The sequence below is a fragment of the Dioscorea cayenensis genome, chromosome 18 (assembly GCF_009730915.1).
Source record: "Dioscorea cayenensis subsp. rotundata cultivar TDr96_F1 chromosome 18, TDr96_F1_v2_PseudoChromosome.rev07_lg8_w22 25.fasta, whole genome shotgun sequence".
Lineage (NCBI taxonomy): Eukaryota > Viridiplantae > Streptophyta > Magnoliopsida > Dioscoreales > Dioscoreaceae > Dioscorea > Dioscorea cayenensis.
In genome coordinates this window covers 7,000,688-7,024,538 of record NC_052488.1, presented here as the reverse complement: position 1 = coordinate 7,024,538, position 23,851 = coordinate 7,000,688, and the positions used below count along the sequence as shown (strand labels likewise).

The 23,851-nt window shown below is 32.5% G+C and overlaps 1 pseudogene; it reads left to right on the top strand.

The window, feature by feature from the left end:
- The first annotated feature begins 10,875 nt into the window (after positions 1-10,875).
- Positions 10,876-12,380, top strand: LOC120282751 (annotated as a pseudogene).
- The last annotated feature ends 11,471 nt before the right edge of the window (positions 12,381-23,851 follow it).

Sequence of the window (23,851 nt, the reverse complement as noted above, 5' to 3'; positions counted from 1 at the left end):
CAATCCACGAGTAGCTCCACTTGATAATAATTCATCTACATAAAACAAAATGAATTTTAGAATTCAAAATATGAAAACTATATATATTATACCAAATATTTTAAGTTTTTAACATTTTCTTTTTACCTTCACCTTCAAAATCTTCCCCATTAAGTAAATTGACATAGACTTTCATTGCTTTAGATGTCCTTCCTCCTATATAACACATAAAATTTAAAGAGTTAGTGATAATGAAACCATAAATATTATAATATTTAATACATAAAATCAAAATTCAATTCAATTTAAAATAAGAGCTTTTATTTGTTTAGGTGATGATCACCATTCATCATCAAATGATTAATCATCTTCCAATCCATGAGTAGCTCCACTTGCTAATAATTCATCTACATTAAACAAAAGGAATCTTAGACTTGTAAAATAAAATTTATATATTTTGCATCAAATATTATTAAATTTATTAAATTTTATTTTTACCTTCATCTTCAGAATCAATCTCATCAAGTAAATTGGCATAGTCTTCAATTCTTATAGAACTCATGCCTAAATAAGCCACATAAAATTTAATGAGTTATTGATAATTTTACATAACATATTGTAATACTAATGCATAAAACATAACACACCATACCTTTATTTTCTTCACTCCATAACCAACTTCTAGCACACATCAAAGCCTCTAAAGTATGCCAATGAAGTCGATTACGATGCAGGCTTACTATTTGACCACTAGTACTGAATGCTGATTCAAAAGCTACAGTAGATATTGGAATGGCTAACACATCTTTTGCAATTTTTTGTAGTGTTGGATATTTAACTCCATTTAACTTCCACCACATCAAGATATCAAAATCGGATGTTCTTGGTAAAATATCTTCCTCCAAATAAAGATTGAGCTCTGACTTGAGATGTGTTGTTTTTGCCCTTTTTTGACTCTTCACAAATGCATCAAAGTCATTATTCAAGGAATCATCAACTACAGAATTGTTGATATCTTCAAATGGAGAGCTAGTGGCTTCTTTACTCTTCAACTCATAATCAAAAACCAAATCAGAGCAAAGCTTTCGAATTCTATTAGCTTCAACAAAAGCATCAGCAGGATACAATCTTCGATACTAATATTCATGTAAACTCATCTTGTATCTTGGATCCAACACTGTAGAAACTCCCATAATATCATGAATCACACTCCAATAACATTTAAACTTATCCATCATCTTTGTTTCCATTCTCCGAATCACCTCATTAGAAGAAGTAAGCCAACTTGATATTACCAAATTAATTTCACACACTTTGGGAAAATAAAGATTAGCAGTAGGATAATTAGTGCCAGAAAATAAAACACTATTAAAAATCTTCAACTTCTCACAAACTTCACTTGCAAATTCCCATTGTGTTGTTGTTGGCAAATAAGTGTATTTATCATCATGATGTTTTAGCCTACAAACCACTTCTTTGTATAATATAGCAATATCAAGCATTTTATAAGTTGAATTCCATCTAGTTGGACTATCCAAACACAAGTTTTTAGTGTAGGTCATGTGTAGTTGTTTAGCTGTTTCCTTGAATTTTTCCACTTTTTTAGGAGTTGCATTCTATTAAGCTACACTGTCACGAATTTTTTCTACCCCATCTTTCACCACATCTAATCCATCCTTCACAATTAAATTCAATATATGTGCACAACAACACATATGAAGCAAAGAACCATCCCTTAGCAAAGACCCAAGATGCAACTTATCTTTGACTTTTTCAATCATAGAATCATTTGTGCTATATTTATCCAAAGTTATGGTGGATAATTTGCCATCAATATTCCAATCCAATAAACATCCAACCAATACAGTACTAAATCTCTCACTTGTTTGAGTAGGGACATAAATGAACCTAATATAGAAAAGACATTATCAATCATTCTAATATACAAAAAAAGTAACTAACAATTATTACTATCATTAAAATGTAAAGTATAATCATAAAACAAATTTATATTTACCTCAAAATGCGGCTTTGTAAATTCCAAGAGAAATCAATATAGTGTTCAGTAATGGCCATATACCCCTTTTTTTTATTGCTTGATGTCCACATATCTATTGTAATTGCCACTCTTCCTTCATTAGTGTCCATCAATTTTAATGCCACTGATTTTTCAACATCATAAATTTTAAAAATTTCCTTCATCATCATGTTTCGAGAAGGAACTTTGAATAATGGTTGAAGTGCGAATGAATATTTTTTAAAACCAAGATGATCCACTATCGAAAGTGGATATTCATGCATAATGATTGCTTGAGCTAACTCTTTCTTTGCAAATTCTGGATCATAAATTGTGGAAGTCTTTTCTTGTTTTCTTTTCATCATTTTAGATGTGATAAGTTTTTGCCCTCTTAGGCTAATCTTGTGTTGGACGCATTACTCCATATGTTGGCAAGTGCTTCGTTCCATTTTTTTGATCTTCGACCAAGCAATTTCTTACAATAATTACACTGAGCTTTGTCTTCCACATTCACTTGAGTTTTTTTAAAATGATTCCACACAACACTTTTGAGCCTCCCGGATTGTGTTATAGACTCTGTATGATCTTCTGTATTTCCGTCATTTGGATTAGGGCCTTCAGGAGTAGAACTTTCAATTTTAATTGATTGAACCGAATTTCCAATTGGGTGAGATATTGATTGATAAAAACCAATATCATCAGCCATCTACAAATAAATGAAAAAAAATTCAAAATATTTACTCACAAAACTGAAAAAAAAAAATCAAAGTTGTATCATGAATAAATTAGAACAAGCAAAACTTTAAACACCAATAATATAAACAACCAAAATTGTTGCTTGTTTTATTATTCTCAGATAAGGAGCAAACATTAGTAAAAGCACTAACAATTAGATCTTTCACTCAAAATCAGAGATAGATCAACTCACAATTTTAAAGCTTGCTCTGAACTTCGTATGTGTTTCTCCTTGCTGCCTTCTCACAATCAATATGAAAGAAAAACAAATAGCAAAACTTGACCTTTGGAATCACAAATACTATAAGTAACTTATCTGATAAACCAATAAAAAAAAGAGATGATCATTTATTGTGATTATGATGTCAAAAAGGGACCCATCATTGCTTTAGACTTTCATTGCAAAATCATTTGGGAGTCATCCCATGAGAATGACATCTCTATAAATCATCTTAATTCATCATTCATGTAAATTTATTTAACAACCCAGAATTTTAAAAAAACATTGATTAATCAGCCTAATTTGCAATTGTTTTTCCCTCTCCTATTCTAATATCACTGTCCATCCAACTGCAGACCATTTCATCACCACATAAATTCCAGCCAAAAACCCAAAGCACATATACTAAGATCAACAGTTACTCCTTGAAGACATTTGATCATGATATATGATCATGTAGCATCAAAAGTAAAAACAAAAAAACAAAAAAAACAAAAAAAAACAAAAAAAACAAAAAAACAAAAACAAAGCTTATGTCCTACAACAAGGCAATAATTACAACTTGGAAATTTTTGTATATATCTTGACATTTAGAAGAAATTCCAGGATTGGACATCATGCTACATGATTCTTTTGATTAATTATTTTAAAATAAATAGAATGGCATGGATCATTGACATTTAGAAGCTTATATAAGGTATAATGATACGAGGAGCTGAGAGAAAAGAATGAACTCACTCACAATCATCGCCGGTGAGTGTATGCCGAAGAACGAGACTATATCAACCTGCAACCAATTCTCCACCACGAATCCTACGACCGTGCAGATAACGAGCCCACCGGTAGTGATAAGTGTTGCCTTCCCTGAAAAATCAAAGGCCAGGAACAATCATCATACTCAGTGTATTTATATCTTAGAGTATGTTTTTCAAGTAAAGTGATGATTAAAACTTTTGTGTTCCCAACCATACTGGTTCTTAAATTTTACCTTCAACCGAACAAATAAGAAAACAAAATAACACAAAAACAAAGGAATAAATCAATCAATGAAAAGAGGAATCAAGGGCATACTTACGCTTCCTCGCTTTAAATGAACAAGAGGGATGATTCAAAAGTGTTGATCATTGTCCATCTCTTCAAGCTTCTCTAGCCTCCACTCTTCCACTCCCAGTCACAGTAGAAAAGTTGTAAAACAAACCATTCAAAAACCCTAGAAAAAGGTTGCATATGGGTGTATATATATATATATATATATAATATGTGTATTTTTGTAATTTCACTTTTTTGGTCGCGTTGGGGACGGGTTCGGGTAGGGTATCAACAACCCCATACCCGCCCCCGCCCCCACCTTATACTAGTCGGGTTTTACCCGAACCCGACCCGAAACCCGGTCAAATCGGGTTTTCCCTGTCAAACTTGGGTTGGGTCGGGCTGGGTCGGGTTTGGGGATATTTGCCATCCCTATTTGCTTGTAGGCTATGTAGCGGGGATTATTTCTCTACAAAGATCAGATGATGCGTCATTCTGGCATAATAATGCTCAGCATGGTTGTTAATGGAAAAATTGATAATATCTCAAAACCCTGTGAAAAGAAAACATCTAAGTGAAAACAAATTTGAATAAGCATCATAAATCAACTGTGGAAAGTAAATTTTAGCTTAATAGAGATTAAATCAATACATGTGAATAACCAAAGAACATAGTTTGTCTTAGAATGTGAACTACAAAAAGAGCCTAAAGTTGCAAGGATGTCATACATTGTGTTATAAGGAAGCAGAGGGAAAATGTTTAATAGGAGGAGATTGACAAAGATTGTAGTAGTAAATTAAAAACAAATTGGAGTTTGACAAAATAAAAGTGGGAGTGATTATAATCTAGTAGATCATAGTATTTGAGGCTTCTACTTTGTCTAAAGTGTCAATATTTATCATATATGCACAATATGCAAATATAAAAATGTTTGATAAGATTTGTATTGGTTGTTTGAATTCTAAATAATTTAACATATATACGCATGTTTTAATTTTTCTTGAATGGCATGAATAATTTCACATGTCACCGGATGTTATTCTTTAGGATTGAGACATGGTGTGCTTTGCTGCTTTAGATATGATAAGTGAGGCCTTTCATAGAGATGTTGTTCTTTACATTATTTGTGATATTTTTTCATTTTATTTCTATCAAATTTGTTTTTTGCTGCTTTCATAGTGTATAGGTTCTCTCAATTATATATTGAGAAATGAAATCATAAGTTTAGATTCACTTAGATTTACTTATATCTCATGACAGTGATTTATATCTATATTAAACCATATGAATCATTAAAAAATTATATGGATTTTAGAACTAGATTTGCACCTATGGATGAAGAATATATATATATATATATATAATAACAATAGTAAAGAAATAGTAATAATATAAGTGAGGGTTATTATGCAATATCAATGAAAAGTTTTTAAATTGTATATGTACATACCTCGAGTTCATTATCGTTTACGAAAGTAGGTGGATTGATAGTAGAGTGACTCGGTTGGGAGATGGGGCTAAAGAGACCAATAAAAATACCTTCATTGATAAATTAGGATTGACCTTGTTCCCTACTTGTGATAGTCTCTTCTCGAGCTAAGGATGTAATGCATTGATTGAAGAAAGCATGGACATTTTTGAACCACTTTTGTGTATAGATCAATAGGAGTTTACCACTCCTATCATGCTTAGGAATATAAAATAAACTCGAAGTCTTTTGGTGAGAGAAATGAAACCAGTAACCCATGAGAATTCCAAGGGAAGAAGGCTTTCTAGGGATATAAACATATTTAGGAAAATAATTGTTATAACCAAATTGACGCCCAAATCTATGAAGGTTATAAGGGTCTGCATAAATATACCAACGTAGTGGAAGAACCCCATAATGAAGGCAAATCACATACTCTACGGTATAAGAATCTAAAACTTCTAGCCCACTTGAATATCTAAAATCTTGTATTTTTCACTATTATGTTGTAGAAATAGAAATGGAAGCCATACAAAATTTTCTTCATGTCTGATAAAGTTTCTCACATTCAAAGTGAAATCAAATGGGGTGGGAGAAGCATTCATATAATACAACATTTCTGGTATCCCCAAAAGTCCTACAATAGTAGGCGTGCCATCATGAATTTTCCTTCATAGATATATTCTAGGGAAGTGACATCCGGCCCATGCATACAGAAAGTGAGAAGGGAAAATTGTCTCGAAAATCCAGGACCTTTCCGATTATTGACCATGGCATTTAACCCAACATATATGCATGCTAAAACTGCGAGAGCAAAGGCAATCTTTTTCCCATACACAACATCAGAAGCCATCATGAAAGCTTTTGGTCTAATTACATTATGTCTTCTTGGCATGATGAAATAACAAATACAAAGAGCCACAAAAGCAATTAAATCAACATCTGGAAAGGGTTTTGGAGGAGGATAAGATTTTGAATCAAATTTTGTTCTCTTCCTAAAGAAGCCTACCCAATTATCAAAAGACACGCCTTTGTCATGTTGAGAAAAATCTTGTCTTGCAAGCCATTGATAGATATCAAAAAGGTTTCTCAAAATTGAAAAGTCAGAAATTTCTCTATGGTGAAATATGTCATTAGTAGGGATGAATTTGTCATACATATTGTCACAAATAGGAAGCTCTCCAAGCCGCTTGATATCCCATAAAGAAATTCCTACCTCCCCATGTAGGATATGAAAGTTGTTGATCTCTAGATACCACAATTCCACCAATGATTTATAGAAATTAAGATATATGTTGTATTGTACAATTGAAGATATAATCCCTCCCACTAGCCCCCATGTGATAAATCATTGGAATAACTGTTAATTACATGTTTGGCCCAATCAATGTACTCTAGAAAATCATTCAACTCACTTCTGATAGTATTCTTACCCTTCCATCTTGGATGATGATTGGTGATTTTATGTCGAAGAATATCATGCCCTGAATCCTAAACGTTGACAAATGACGGCATACCTACAAGGCCATAACCAAGTAGGCACGCAAGGCCTCAAAACCTATCTCACACTAGGCAGAACAACATCTAACAAGGACAATAAACTTCAAAAGCAAAGGAAACTGCAATGTTCAAAATATAAAGAAAACACATAACCCCTAGTGACATAACTATAGCAAAAATTTGTGAGGTCCAAAATTTATCGTCAACGCAATATACTAGAATTCAGTGATCCCCTGTTTTAACAAAATATTTCCAATTATATCAACAATAACACATTTAGCAAAACCATAAATAATAGCCAAAGTTATAAATATATATATATATAACAAATAACTTGGAATTCATAAGAGATAACTTACTGAAACATAATATATAAAAATTTACTAAATAATTAAATTATTACATAAATCAAATGTAAATAATTGTTAGAACGGATAAATGTAAATAATTGTTATTACATAAATCAAATGTAAATAACTTACTGAAACATAATATATAAAAATTTACTAAACAAATCTTAAGGTGATCTAAAATACGTAAATCTCAAGATTAGCCAAGAGCACAGATCTCAAAGCGATCTAAAATACACAAACCTCAAGATCAGCCAAGAGCACAGATCTCAAGGTGATCTAAAATATTCAAATCTCAAGATCAGCCAATAACACATATCTCGACGCGGTCTAAAATATAAAAATCTCAAGATTATCAAGAGCAGAAATCTCGAGAAGATATAAAATATTTAAATCTCAAGATCAGCTAAGAATTTAGTTCACGAGGCGATATAAAATACATAAATCTCTGTATTACTCAAGGGCACAGATCTCTATGTGGCCTAAAATACATAAATTTCATGATCATCAAAAAGCACAAATCTTAAGGTGATCTAAAATATGTAAATCTCAAGATTAGATAAGAGCACGGATCTCAAAGAGATCTAAATTACACAAACCTCAAGATCAGCCAAGAGAACATATCTCGACGTTGTCCAAAATATATAAATCTCAAGATTATCAAGAGCACAAATCTCTAGACGATCTAAATATTTAAATCTCAAGATCAGCTAAGAATTTAGATCATGAGGCGATCTAAACTACATAAATATCCGTATTACTCAAGGGTACAGATCTCTATGTTGCCTAAAATACATAAATCTCATGATCATCAAAATGCACAAATCTTAAGGTGATCTAAAATACGTAAATCTCAAGATTAGCCAAGAGCATAGATCTCAAAGCGATCTAAAATACACAAATCTCAAGATCAGCCAAGAGCACAGATCTTGAGGTGGTTTAAAATATTTAAATCTCAAGATCAGCCAAGAGCACATATCTCGACGCTGTCTAAAATATATAAATCTCAAGATTATCAAGAGCACAAATCTCGAGACAATCTAAAATATTTAAATCTCAAGATCAGCTAAGAATTTTGATCACGAGGAGATCTAAAATACTTAAATCTCCGTATTACTCAAGGGCACAGATGTCTATGTGGCCTAAAATACATAAATCTCATAATCATCAAAAAGCACAAATCTTAAGGTAATCTAAAATATGTAAATCTCAAGATTAGCCAAGGGCATAGATCTCAAAGCGATCTAAAATACACAAATCTCAAGATCAGCCAAGAGCAATGATCTTGAGGTGATCTAAATATTCAAATCTCAAGATCAGCCAAGAACACAAATCTCGACGCAGTCTAAAATATAAAAATCACAAGATTATCAAGAGCACAAATCTCGAGACGATATAAAATATTTAAATCTCAAGATCAGCTAAGAATTTAGTTCACGAGGCGATCTAAAATACATAAATCTCCATATTACTCAAGGGCACAGATCTCTTTGTTGTCTAAAATACATAAATCTCATGATCAACAAAAAGCACAAATCTTAAGGTGATCTAAAATACGTACATCTCAAGATTAGCCAAGAGCATAGATCTCAAAGTGATCTAAATTACACAAACCTCAAGATCAACCAAGAGCACAGATCTCGAGGTGATCTAAAATATTCAAATCTCAAGATCAGCCAAGAGCACATATCTCGACGCTGTCTAAAATATATAAGTCCCAAGATTATCAAGAGCACAAATCTCTAGACGTTCTAAAATATTTAAATCTCAAGATCAACTAAGAATTTAGATCACGAGGTGATCTAAAATCCATAAATCTCCGTATTACTCAAGGGCACAGATCTTTAGGTGGCCTAAAATACATAAATCTCATGATAATCCAAAAGCACAAATCTTAAGGTGATCTAAAATATGTAAATCTCAAGGTTAGCCAAGAGCATAGATCTCAAAGAGATCTAAAATACACAAATCTCAAGATCAGCCAAAAACACAAATCTCGAGATGATCTAAAATATTCAAATCTCAAGATTAGCCAAGAGAACATATTTTGATGCGGTCTAAAATTTATAAATCTCAAGATTATCAAGAGCACAAATCTCGAGATGATCTAAAATATTTAAATCTCAAGATCATCTAAGAATTTAGATCACAAGGCGATTTAAAATACATAAATCTCCGTATTACTCAAGGGCACGGATCTCTATGTGGCCTAAAATGCATAAATTTCATAATCATCAAAAAGCACAAATCTTAAGGTGATCTAAAATACGTAAATCTCAAGGTCAGCCAAGAACACATATCTCGAGGTGATCTAAAATATTCAAATCTCAAGATCAGCCAAGAACACATATCTCGACGCGGTCTAAAATATATAAATCTCAAGATTATCAAGAGCACAAATCTCGAGATGATCTAAAATATTTAAAATCTCAAGATCAGTTAAGAATTTAGATCACGAGGCAATCTAAAATACATAAATCTCCGTATTACTCAAGGGCACAGGTCTCTATGTGGACTAAAATACATAAATATCATGATCATCAAAAAAGCACAAATCTTAAGCTGATCTAAAATACGTAAATCTCAAGATTAGCCAATAGCACAGATCTCGAGGTGATCTAAAATATTCAAATCTCAAGATCAACCAAGAGCACATATCTCGAAGCTGTCTAAAATATATAAATCTCAAGATTATCAAGAGCACAAATCTTTAGACGATCTAAAATATTTAAATCTGAAGATCTGCTAAGAATTTAGATCACGAGGCGATCTAAAATACATAAATCTCTGTATTAGTCAAGGGCACAGATCTCTAGGTGGCCTAAAATACATATATCTCATGATCATCCAAAAGCACAGATCTCAAGGCTATTTGAATGTCCCAAATCTCAAGATTACTTATGAATACAAATCACGAAGCATATATATATATATATATCTATTACTGGTGTTGCTGATCACGAAGCAAAAAAAAGACATGGGGATGTGGGGACGTGTTTGACATGGTCACCCCCACGATCAAGCACCATGTGAAAAAGTGGGTTAAAAGAGTTTAAAAGGGGAGAGGAAAAAGATTGAGGGAGGAAGGAAAAAAATTATCTAGAGAGAGAGAATCCAAGAGAAACAAGATTTGAAGAAGAAAAAAGAAAAAGAAAGTTCCATTTTTTCCTTCTACTCACTTAAAAAAATATATATATAAAAGAAAAGATGGTCGCCACCGGGTTCACCACTGTCACCGCTGTCGTTGCCTGCTGCTCGTCTTCCTCACCAAAGAAAGTCGTTATCACCAGAGAATATATTGAAGCCGCTCACCGCAACTTTGTCATTATTGTTGTTACAGACGTTTGACTTTGATGTGGGCCTTGACGCTCTTTGTCGAAGTTGGCTTTGCTTAAATGCTCCGTAGTGGTGTGATTATAGACATTATCGACCTCGAGCAAGCCTGCATAGTATATTTCATCAGGTGTTAACTATCATTCCTATTGCTACGTTCAAACACGTGCACGCCATGGTTAATAACTCATCTAATCTACGTACCACCATCCATGCTTTCTCTCTTGTCCGGTGTTTCTTCATCATGGCCGCAAAGGAGAAGCCAGAGAAGAGGCACATCAAAAGCAGCGATAGCGAGCTTGGTGGTGCACCAGGTGCTAGGTCGTTGAGCATTGGATGTCAATAAGCCCATCATCGACTACATTATTAATGTCCTTGCTTATGAGGATATTGACTTTGGCATCAATGTTGATGGCACTTTTGAGACTGTCGATGGTCTCCTTTGTTGAGTCCAGCTATGTTAAAGACTACGAAGATGGCCGATTGGTTTAATTTATAGTAAAACCTTAGAGAAGTTTGGCAAGCATGGGTTGGTGAAGCCTAAAAAAAGCTATGTAGAGGCTAGCAACACTGCTGCAGATGTTTGATGGTATGGGCGATGGTGAACCTATAAAGAAAAAGGTTGAGATTTCAGATGGTCTTGTGCTGATCAAGAGAGAGAGAGAGAGAGAGAGAGAGAGAGAGAGAGGACAATGGAGTCCTCAAGCTCTAGCATGGCGATGATGGTCGTGTGAAGCTGAAGAAGCAAGCTCTTGGATGGTTCGAATAGGGACGAGGCTGGTATAAAATCATTTGTGAGTTCTTTTTCCAATGGATCTCCACCAGCCACTAGGAAAATCATCTCCGGCTACCTTCTCTCCCCGTCTTAGCTGTATCGTCGCTGGATCCACTAGTGGAATTGGCCTTTCCACCGCCTGGCAACTCCTTGATTCCGGGGTGCATGTGGTGATGGCTGTAAGGAAGATGAAGTTGGGTCATGAGCTTATTCATGAGTGGCAGTGTGAAAGGTTTGGCAATTTTCCTACACTTAACATTGAGTTTATGGAGCTTGCTTTGCTTTCGCTAGACTCTGTGGTGAGATTTACTGAAGCTTGGAATGCACGATTAGGACCTTTGCATGTATCGATCAATAATGCTAGGATTTTCTCTATAAGAGAGCCACAACGTTTCTCAAAAATTGGCTATGAAGAACACTTGTAAGTGAATCATCTTGCCTTAGCTCCTGCTCTTGTCATCTATAATTAGAGGATCTCCAAGCAGAATTGTAAATTTAAATTCCATTATGCATTATGTGGACTGTGTTGACATAGAAGATATGAATGATACTTCTGGGAGGAAGAAATACACAAGTTTAGTTGGATACACAAATAGTAAACTTGCACAAATAAAGTTTTGTAGCATCCTTCACAAGTGTATTCCTATAGAAGCTGGCATTAATATTATGCGTGTTTCTCTAGGAATTGTTCACAAAAATGCTGCATGGGATCTTTCAAAGATTATTATAGCAGGTTATCACCTAATTCCCTACTTCATATTTGATGCTCAAGAAGGCCTAGAAGCTCACTCTTCGCTGCCACTAAATATTGTTGAAGAGTTTAGTCCCAGAATATTGTAGCGTATTTAAGTCCGAGGAATGGCCCATCTACCCATATATCTCTCATGACTTCCACCCAAATTGGACTCTCTATCGATTCTTTGGAAAAGCATATTGAAGGGGAGGAAGTCCAATGCCGCTACGGGTCTCCGTAGGATTAATACAATATGTCGACCTGCATATATTATCATTTTTGAGGAGAACACATGCAGATCATTTGATGGATCATTTCTACTCTTAATTCTGCTCAGTTTAGTAAAATCTAATCTTGAGTTATGGACCAAATGTTCTCCACTCTTTATTATATGTTCCAAATGGTGACATCTCATGGATTAATTGCTGAAGTTGGGTCGTTGATGGAAATTTTCATCCTCTCAAATTTTTGTCCTTTGATGTAAAAGCTTGGATTATAGATATTGTTCCCTAAATTAATGGCATGCTGAATTGTTCCAAAAAGAAAAAAATTGCTCACTCCAAAGTTGTGGCAAATTTTAAATAAAAAATAAACACAAATTTCAAAGTGGTGACGAGATACATATCCCTGGTAAAGAGGCATGCAACACAGTAACGAAGAACAGGCAGTAAGATATGACATATATATTGTTATATGTTCATATATAAATGATGTGATATATATATATATATATATATAAGTAAATAAATGAATAAATAATGAAATTTATAATTTGCAATTTTCTTATCTTTTCTTTATACTAGAGCCGTTATGTGGGGGTTCTCAATATTTTAGTCTGGGTTAATTAATAATAGAGGCTTGCCACTATTAAGAATGGAAAAGGCCACAAAAATGTAATAAAAAAAATTTGTGATTCGATATATCGCATGATGTCTCTTCATTGACACACAGCAAGGCAGGTATTTTCGATCCCACAGATTTTTTAAGATCTTTTTCACATCTTTACTGTCCTTCAAAACACTATTCAAGGTAAAGGTTCTAGGATCGCCTTTGAATATTTTTAAATTATTTTATAGTTAAATTAGTTTAAGTTTAGCAATAATTCATTAATGTTTTTAATTAGAAGTAAAACAAATTATTTAAAAACATATATAAAATGAATATAATTTAAAATATTTAAATTCTATTTAAAATATAATTTAAATATTTGTTGTGATTTAAAACCAAAATGAAGATAGATATAAATATATAAACATAAATCGTAGTTTGGAAAAACAAACATGGTGGGGTTTGGTAGTGTGGCCATCACAAATGAAAGGATAGTTTTTAGCTTGGATTCATCATTCTGATTCGCCCATGGGATGCGCCATTGAACTTTGTCTATTTTTAAACATATGATTATCTTAAAAACCAAAAAAAATTAATTTGAATATATCAATTTTGTTCATTGGCTTTACATCTAGAAAATTTGTTAATTTAATTATTTTATATATGTGAAATAGTTTTATAAGTAAAAAAGGATAAATACAAACACCTCATGCAAAACATCAATACATATTAATAATATATAAATCACTTTATAGCCATTCATATCTCTGGTGAGCTTGTTCCCATCTTGAAAACAGCTAGTGTCTTTTGTCTTTGACTGGTTTGTTCTTTCTATTTTTATTTAATAAGTAAAGTTTATAATAAACATAATTTACATAGTATATATATGGTGATATATTAAAATAAGGTATGTAAATATATTTTATTAATTATAAACTGTCATAATATAAATATGATATTATGTTTGATCTCTTATTGATTTATATTTTATTCCTTGAATTACTCTATTATTTGATAGATTTGAATTTTTGTGCACTCCAAAGATTACTTTGAAGGATAACATTAAAAAGTAAAAAGAGTAAATTGAGCCAGAAAGGCATTAGTATCTTATTATAACAATAAAAAAAAAAATCTATATCATGTTAATAAGATTAGTTCATACTATTGGCTTTATTTAAAAATAAAGATATCGAGACCATCATACTTCACATATTTTTACCACACAGATGACCGATCCGATCACATAGCTTCAATCTCAAGTTAAAACTAAAATGGTAAACAAATTTATCAATGGTTAGTCCATTAAACTTATTTAGTTTTAGCATTGATGGCATGTAATGATTATTAAATACCATCTTTAAAAATACCAAAAGACATTTTATATGAAAATAACTTCTATTTTAGTAAGCTAACATAAATATTATAGCTTTATTTTAACATTGTACATATACCTTCATTACAAATACTAAAAAACACTTTAATTACATATTGAACTTGATCAGTCTTCAATTAGTACATCAAAGCACATAATTACTACCATATATACAACCTAAAATACTTATACCATTTTCAACATTCCAATAAAATTGGAATTTATTTTAATAAGTATGAGTAACATTTCTTTATCCACATCTAAGAGGGAAATTACGAACTGCAGTAGCTTTTTTTTGGTTGATTTATAAATAAATCATTGTTACTTTTAGATTGTTCTGATTTACCCATTCTCATCTTGGTTACCCAAATGACTCTAGGTAATCAAATCAATGCCTAGTTAATGCATGGATGATGATTGAGTTATTAATTGGGTGTTTTAAAAACAAAAAGAACTGGATTTTTTTTTCATTTGACCCCTTATTTTTTTTTTTTTTATAATTAAGAAAGTGACTTGTTTATGGATTTTTTAACCCAATTTTTTTTTAAAGATGGCTATTGTTTTTTAAAAATTTGACAATCTTTTTAAAACCCTTTTATTTTTTTTTAAAAAATTATTTTTTATTATTAAATTAGTAAGTATTATTGAGGTTGAAATGCAAAACAAATTTAATTTGCTTACTATCTTGATAATAAACAAATTTAACCTCAAAATGTTTTTTTAAAAAAATTAAGACCATATGTATATCAAATGAAATTATGGTTAAAGGTGGGATGTGAAATTTGAAAAAAAAATAAAATAAATCACATCCGATGGTCGTAATTTTTATTGAAATAATGCTTGCTATCTTAATAATGAAAATAATAATTAAAAGCCTTTTAAAAATTAATAAAATTTAGCAAAGTAATAACAATTTTGTTTAAAAATATTGGATTACAAAGTCATAAACAAGTCACTTAAATAACTATAAAAACATTCAGGGTTTTTCTTTGCTGCTAAAATAATCAGTGAGCAGCTCAGTCACATGTGGGTTTTGACTAGGTTTTTATTTGATGGCCCTAGGGCCATTTTAGCAGATAAAAAAAAACCTATGATAATTCAGGCAATAATTTAATTTTTTAGGCCTACAAGAGGCAACCCCCTCTCTCTCTCTCTCTCTCTTAAATATTTCATACTATAATTTGATTGGATGGGTAAATATCTTAAGTGGGTATTGTACTATAATCAATTTTTACTTTGAGCATTAAATGACTAACTCTTAAATATCATACCACTGAAATTTTGTTTCTTTCCTAATAAACCTTGTTAATGGTTCTGCTAAGAGTGAGAACCCTTCCACAAACCACCTGTAGTAACCGGCTAACCCCAAAAAGCTGTGAACCTCTGTCATGCTGGTTGTCCTTTCCACTCAACAATTGCCTCAACCTTCTTGGGATCAACAGAAATACCATCCTTGGTTATCACATGATCAAGAAAAGCTACCTTGTCCAACCAGAACTCACACTTGGAGAATTATGCAAATAGTTTCTTCTCTCTCAAGATGCCTAGTACAATCCTCAAATGTTCTTCATGCTTTTCCAGGCTCTTCGAATACACCATAATATTATTAATAAACACCACCATGAACCTATCCATGAAAGGCTAGAAGGTTCGATTCATCAAATCCATAAAAGCCGCCAGGCCATTCGTCAACCTGAAAGGCATCACAAGAAATTCATAATTGCCATAACGAGTGCAAAATGCAGATTTTGACACATTTTCTGGCTTAATCTTCAACTGGTTGTATCCTGATTGAAGATCAATCCTCGAAAATATCTGAGAACCCTGCAACTAATAAAAAAGATCATCAATCCATGGTAGTGGATATCTATTCTTCACTGTGACCTTGTTCAGCTCTTGATAGTCGATGAACAACCGCAAAGTGCCATTTTTTTCTTCACAAATACCATTGGAGCACCCAAGGAGAAGTATTGGGCCGAATAAAACTCTTCTCCAAAAGTTCCTTAAGTTGCTTCTTCAGCTCCTTCAATTCAGCAGATGCCATCCTGTAAGGAGCTTTAGGCTATGTTTGATTGGTGAAGTGGGGAAAGGTGAGGGGGTGTTTGGGGGTGTAGTGGATGTTTGGTTGGGGGAGTGAAGGGGGTTAGAGCCTCACTCCTCCTAACCCCCAAATTATTGTCTTTTAGGGAGAGTGGGTGTTTGTATTTTTTATTTTTTGTTTTTTGTTAAATGATATAAAATGGCAATACTATCCTTCACTTATTTCAATAATTCCCATTATATCCTTTACTTATTAAACCTTTACGAAAAGACCAAATTACCCTTTATCAATTTGAGAAATTACCATAATATTTATTTAAAATTTAATTTCATTTTTCATATTATTAATTTTTTCTTAATATTTTAATGTTTCAATTGAAGATTAATAATAATATTTTTTTGAATAATAACAATAATAATAATATAAAACGATAAAAAAATATAAAAATTGAATAATTTTAGTATTAGTTTAAAAATAATATTATTTTTTGTATAATAATATTATTGTACAAAAAATATAATTAGTAATATTAATATTAATATTAACAAAGTTTGTACAAAATAATCTTACATACGTATAAAATAATTATTATGATCAATTTTATATAAAAGGGCAAATTAGTAAAATATACATTACATCTCTCCTCACTCCTCCTTCCAACTAAACAAAATAGATTACCCTTCCACTCCTCCATTGAACCAAACATAAAACTTTTTCAAACCCTCCATTCTCCTCCCCTCCTTACTCCCCCTCACTCCCCCTCTGAATCAAACAAGGGGTTAGAGATGTGGCTGGTTCCCGAAACTAAATTGATAACAAACTCCATTCTTTGTTTAGAGATAAACCACAAAGATCTTTAGGAAAACATCAGAAAACTCACTGACCACAGGAATATCCTCTAACACTGGTCCTTCTAGTTTTTCTTCAACCACTATTGCAAGAAATCCTAAGCACCCACCTAAGAGTAATTTTCAAGCTTGTAAGGTGGAATTCACACGAGGCGGTGATGCAGACTCACTCCCATGAAAGGTGAACTCTGCTTCTCTAGGGATTTTAAAGACTACCCTTTTTGCATGACAATCAACTACAGCATGACAAGCGGACAGAAAATCCATTCCCAAAATAATATCATAATTACTTAGGGGCTGTTTGGTTGCTTGTATTTCAAATTACATTGTAAGTCAAATTACATGTAATTGAAATTACTGTATTTTCACTTACATTATGGTTGTTTGGTTACATGTATATGAAAATACTGTATTTACTTTTTTAGTGTTTGGTTTGGAGGTTGTTTGGATTGGCTTTTTAAAAAAGTACTTTTTTTTTAATTTTGTAGAAGCACTTTTGGAAAAAGTACTTTTAGAATAAGTTAAGTGCTTATGCATATTTTTTTGTTTGGATGCATTGCTTTTAGAAGCACTTTTGTAGTTGTGAAATGTTTGGATGTTTATTTGAAAAGTACTTTTATAGCAACAGATTACTAAAATGCCCTTTTACTGAATTATGATAATAACTCAATAATTATGCATTACTCACATGTCTTACTTAATAAATAAATAAATAATATTTGTTACTATTGTTATTATTATAATTAAATATGTTGTTGTTGTTATTATTATTATTATTATTAGGGCTACTATTATTATTGTTGTTATTGTTTTTTTTGTTGTTCTCATCATCATCATTATTATTATTATTATTATTTGTTGTTGTTGTTCTCATTATTATTATTATTATTATTATTATTATTATTATTATTATTATTATTATTATTATTATTAATATAGTTGTTGTTGTTTTGTTGTTGTTCTTCTTCTACAATGGAGGAACAATATTGTTAATTTCTAGTACAATAAAAATCAGCTTAACATCTTACAAGTAGATTGCATATTCTACTATAACAACAACAACAATATTAATATGCTCTAACAACTACAACAACCAATACACCAATTAATAACAACAATACAAATGGTTTTTTAACACCCACAATAGGCATAACAACATTTTTATAAACATTCCAAAATCAACTTGTACCTTGATTGGAGAGTTGATTCCGAATAGTGTTTCTAACTCTGATCATTAGTTCGGTGTCTTCATTGGTTGGTTGTTGCCATGAAGTTTCACCATCATCCTCAAAGCCCAATTCTCTTTCTTGGAATTGGTTAATGTCTTCAAGGCTCTCAAGAGCATCTAAATCATTGTTTCCCATTCTTCAAATATAATTATGTAGAGCAAAACATGCCCATATAATTTGAAATTGTACCTTCGTTGTATAAGTGGTCATATTTTGTAGGATCCACCATCTTGCCTTACAAACCCCAAATGTTCTTTCAATAACACTCCACAGACTAGAGTGATGATAGTTGAATACTTCATTAGGAGACCTAAAAGCACGAGACATCTTAAATTGTGGAATGTGATACCTTGCACTCTTATATGGTCCTAGAAACCCTTTCATTGTAGGATACCCGGAGTCCACAAGGTAATATTCTCCTACAAAAAATATAATTACAAAATAAGAAAGTAGAAATACAAATTAAAATTTAATTTAGGCAATTACGAACCTTTTAGTGGTTGAGGAAACTTCATAGATGGATTTCGTAAAACATCAAGAAGAATACGTGTGTCATGAGCCGATCCCTCCTAACCAATAAGTGCATATGTGAAACACATATTGAAGTCACATGCAGCTAAAATATTGGTTGATGTATACCCTTTCCTATTCATGAACGGGATTTGTTTGTCAGCGGGGACATGAATTGCCACATGTGTTCCATCTATTGCTCCAATGCAATCTTTGAAGTAAAGGCCAATATCGATCATCACCCCGGATGTGCTCCTCCACATCTCCGAAATTCACTCTCTTTGAGTCCGATGATATCATTTCTAAGTTTGTGGACGACTTTTCAACACTCGATGAAAGCCGTCGATGCACGATCTCTCCGAATGTTGAAACCTCTCTTCAACATTTCTACAAGTAACTCCTTGTCCAATTGTGTATAAGAATATTAGTACTGCTTCTTCAGCGGTGACATTTCTCATATGTTGTAGACCATACTTTTGAGTAAGCTCAGTCACCAAACACCTAAATACAGACTTTTGCATACGGAATTGCTCGAAGAACTGATTTGCGGATCCATTCAATATCTCAGTGACCCACATATGACTAGTCAAGGAGGATGTTCTTTTCTCATTCTTTAACATTAACTTCATATATTGATATTGTGCAACTACTGCACCCGCATATATCCTTCCAAGTAATTCCCGTGACAAGTCCAAATTGCTATCTTCATCTTCTGAATCAGATATTCTTTCATTCAATTTTGTATCTGAATCGGATACGAACTCCATCATCTAGTTATACCTACACAAACAATAAGAAATGATAAATACATAAACCTAAAAGGCAAACACATAACAAAAAAAAATATATCAACAAATCCAAAGGCATAAGAAACAAGTTTAACACAACAAATGTTTCTAACAAATATTCAACAAATCCAAAGTTATAAGGAACAAGTTTAACACAACAAATGTTTTTAATAAATATTCAACAAACCCAAAGCCATAAGAAACACGTTTCATACAACTAATTATAAATAACCATGAGTGGTGCGTCTTATTATTATCATGTGACTAGGCAAACTTTGCAAGGCCAGAATACTCTAATCTTTTCTTTTCCCAATTGATTGATATAACAAACAATCATGAAGAGGGTGTAAATACTCAACCTTAAACTGTTTGTTGTTAAGACAAAATTATAAAGAGGGTGTAAATACTCAACCTTAAACTGTTTGTTGTTAAGTCAGAATCATGAAGAGGTTGTAAATACTCAACCTTAAAACTGTTTGTTGTTAAGACAGAATCATGAAGAGTGCCTAGTAGTATTTGCATTGTCCAAGTCAATATTGCTCAAATTATAGACACTTGTTTTTGTTGCTAAGACGAAATGGTGTTCTTTTTTCTTTTTCTAAATATGTGGACAACAGACCAAATAGTTGACGAAGTTTGATGAAAAGATTCTATTTTAACTTGATAGAAGATACTGAATATTTAGCAAGAAGTAAAATAATGAAGACTCCAAATTATTGCAAATCTTTAGTGCTAAGGGAGCTCACCAGCTTCTCTTCTTCCATCTTAGCCTTGATGTATAAGTAAATGGCAACTCCCGCAATTGCAATACAAGTTCCAATGCCAGTTTGTGTGGAGATTTTGTTTCCTACATTAAACAAAGATGATTAGAATAACTTTGAAGAAAAAAAACGTACCAAACACAACTGGGTTGAATTATCATAGTGTAGCTCATACCAAAAACTACGATGGAGAAACCAATCACAAACACACGCTTCAACACATTCCCCACTGCATGTGTAAGAGGAGCCACTCTCTCTAGTGTGTTGGTTGCCACCTGTAAAATAGCAGGTCAGTATATGATTCAGTAAAACCTAAAGTAAAAGAAGCAAGCAATTGCATAGCTAGAAATCATATTCTTCAAAGGATATGGTTAACTTTATCTATCACTTCGTAAATGCATCGTCAACATGAAAATTCATGCACTCATTAAGTTGTTCAGCTGAATTGATGTTGACATATTTTAACTTGGGTGATTTAATTTGCATGGTGACACACAAACATAGATTGCAAAATAGCATCCAAACCAATTCTTTCATATGATGACAGGATAGCAGGAACATTAGATTCATTAACCTCATTAAGTGATAATATTACCAATTTACAAACAATCAAATTAAGTCACCTATTCAGTTTTCCATAGACACATAAAACATATAGATATTAATTAAAACTAGTTAGCAAACATATTTAACAAGGGTATGTGGAATATGTTTATAGTTTGTATTCTTGGTAAAATATAATTGTATTTTAGAAGCATAGGAAAGTGATGTACATTATAGATACAAGATTGATTCTTTTCTTATTTTTAGCCTAATTGTTAGACCATATATTTGTTTATATTGATATTGTGAAATCCGTGTGAGTTGAACTTTTCTTTCTATTATTCACGTATTAAATTGATATCAAACATTTTGAGGATTTAAGAAAAAACATTAAAAAATCTGAAGTTCAATTAGAATCTGGACATCATAAGAATTGGATGATATACAACAGTAAAAGAAAGAGATAAAAATCAAATAAAACAAAACATTAAAAACTTAAAGAAGATGAGATCCTTTATAAAACTTCAGATCTCATCATATAATGTGAGTTCCTTCTGATTTCCTTTCTTCACTTGTATTTTCACATAATCCATTATAAAACTTCAGATCTCATCATAGTATTGAATAATTTTTGCATGATGAGTAGGTAGTGAAGAGAAGGAAACCAAGGAAACTTCAGATCTCAATACCATACATTTCCAAAGAAATAGATTCATACCAAATTGATAAGATAGCAATAGAGGAGATGAGATGGCGAGGATCGGCAAAGGAGATGAGATGGCGAGGATCGGCAGAGGAGATGAGATGGCGAGGATTGGCATATCGGAGTGAAAATGGTGATGGATAGGCTGTTTTCAGATGGGGATGATAGGAAGTTAGGATAATAAAAAAGCTAGTAATTTTTTGGATTGACTGAGGGTAGATTAGTAAATGCACTTAACCAAATAGCTTATCAAAAATAGCTTATTTCCATAAGCTGGTCTTTGGCAGCTTATAGAATAAGCTGTATTTGGGCTTATTTCACAGCTTCAGCTTATTAAAAAAAAAACCATCTAAACATAATAACAAACCTCATAAGCACTTAATTTATAAAATAAGTGATTTTGGATCAGCAATAAGCTGATCCAAACAACACCTTGATGTAAATTGTGGGTTAAAATCACCATGTGAAGTAAGTGGTGAGATTACCCCCTTTTTTTTTTCAAAAATTTTTATATCTTATAATTTTCTTCAGTATTTCATTTAAAATCTATTTTATTTATTTAAATGAATTTAAGTTAATATATTTTATTTATTTAAAAGCCAATATAATGTTGGTGAGGTTACCAATTTACAATAACATATTTTAAATATATGATAAAACTAAATTAAGTTTTTAAACCTAAATATTAATTTCGTGATATATTAGCATAATTTTTTTAAAATTATAAGTTCAATTATCTCTTAATTATTGGTTGTTTTAATTATTTTTAAATTATTACAAATATTTTCAAAAAATAAATATTTTAAAAAATATTTTTAAATCATCATCTTATCCTAATCTTATCCTAATTGATCCTGATCTTGCCCATCTTCAATATTGTCTTCTTGTTTATCTCCATCCTTGATTCCGGCATCCTCATCAAGCCAAATTAGGCTTCGGTTTAATTTCTCTCATCGTCACGGGAGACGAATCCAAAGCCACACTCTTCAGTTAACTAGATCTAATGAGGTACTTACCGACGGCCATAACGTCAATCTTGATGTCCTCCGAGATGTGCACTTGGTGTTCGCTGACTGAGGGTCAAAGCGAAGGGATCGTCCGGGAACCACCGACGCCATCAACACCAATGCCATCATCATCATCATCGTCGGGAGCTCCGTTGCCATCTCTATCTCTCGATTGCTGAACCGCAAGAAAGAAATCACAGCTCTGGGATGGAGTTCTCATCTCTGGCGATGCCGTCGACTTCGTCGACGAGGAGTGATGGCTTGTCGGAGCTCGATGGAGGGTGAGGAGATGATGGCTTGTCGGAGCTTGGTGGAGGGATTAGGAATTGAAGATATTGCATACATTGAAGAGGGAGTGAGGGTAAGGAAAAAGTTTTGCAGAATTTCAACTTACAACCAATTTGCCTGTAAGTTGAAATGTTGTAAAATGGCTTCATGTGAATTGTTTTACTTGTAAGTGATGGTTTTGCAGCAAACCAAACATCAAAAAGGAACTTTTACATGTAAAATATTTTACATCACACCTACTTACATCAAACCAAACAACCCCTTATGCTCATAACATGCAGATGAGCTAGCAACTCATGACCATCAATAATAATTGGACAATTCTCACAGGCTCTATCAAGAACAACATCAACTCCTAAAGGGGTGGAAACACACAAATCATAATCCATAGATATAACATGCAATGCATGCTTACGAATAAATACATATGAGATTTATGAATGCGTAGCTCCAGAATCAAATAATGTGCAAGCATATGCAGAATAAACTGATAGAGTACCTGACACCATTTCATTAGAGGCATGTGCATCCTCCTAAGTCATCGCATAAGCAGGCCCCTGGGTCTTCAACCTTCTTACCTTCTACAGAGTTGAGGAAGCCGGTTGCTCACTAGCTACCTCATTCCCAGTACGCTGACCTGAAGATGCTTGAGGCTTAGGTGCTGACACATATCTCAAATCATGCATACTAGATGTCCTCTGTGCTCCAGAAAACTTCTGTGGACACCCGATAATATAATGCTCCAAACTGTCACACTTGAAACAAGCTCTAGTAATATGTCTGTAATCTGCGGT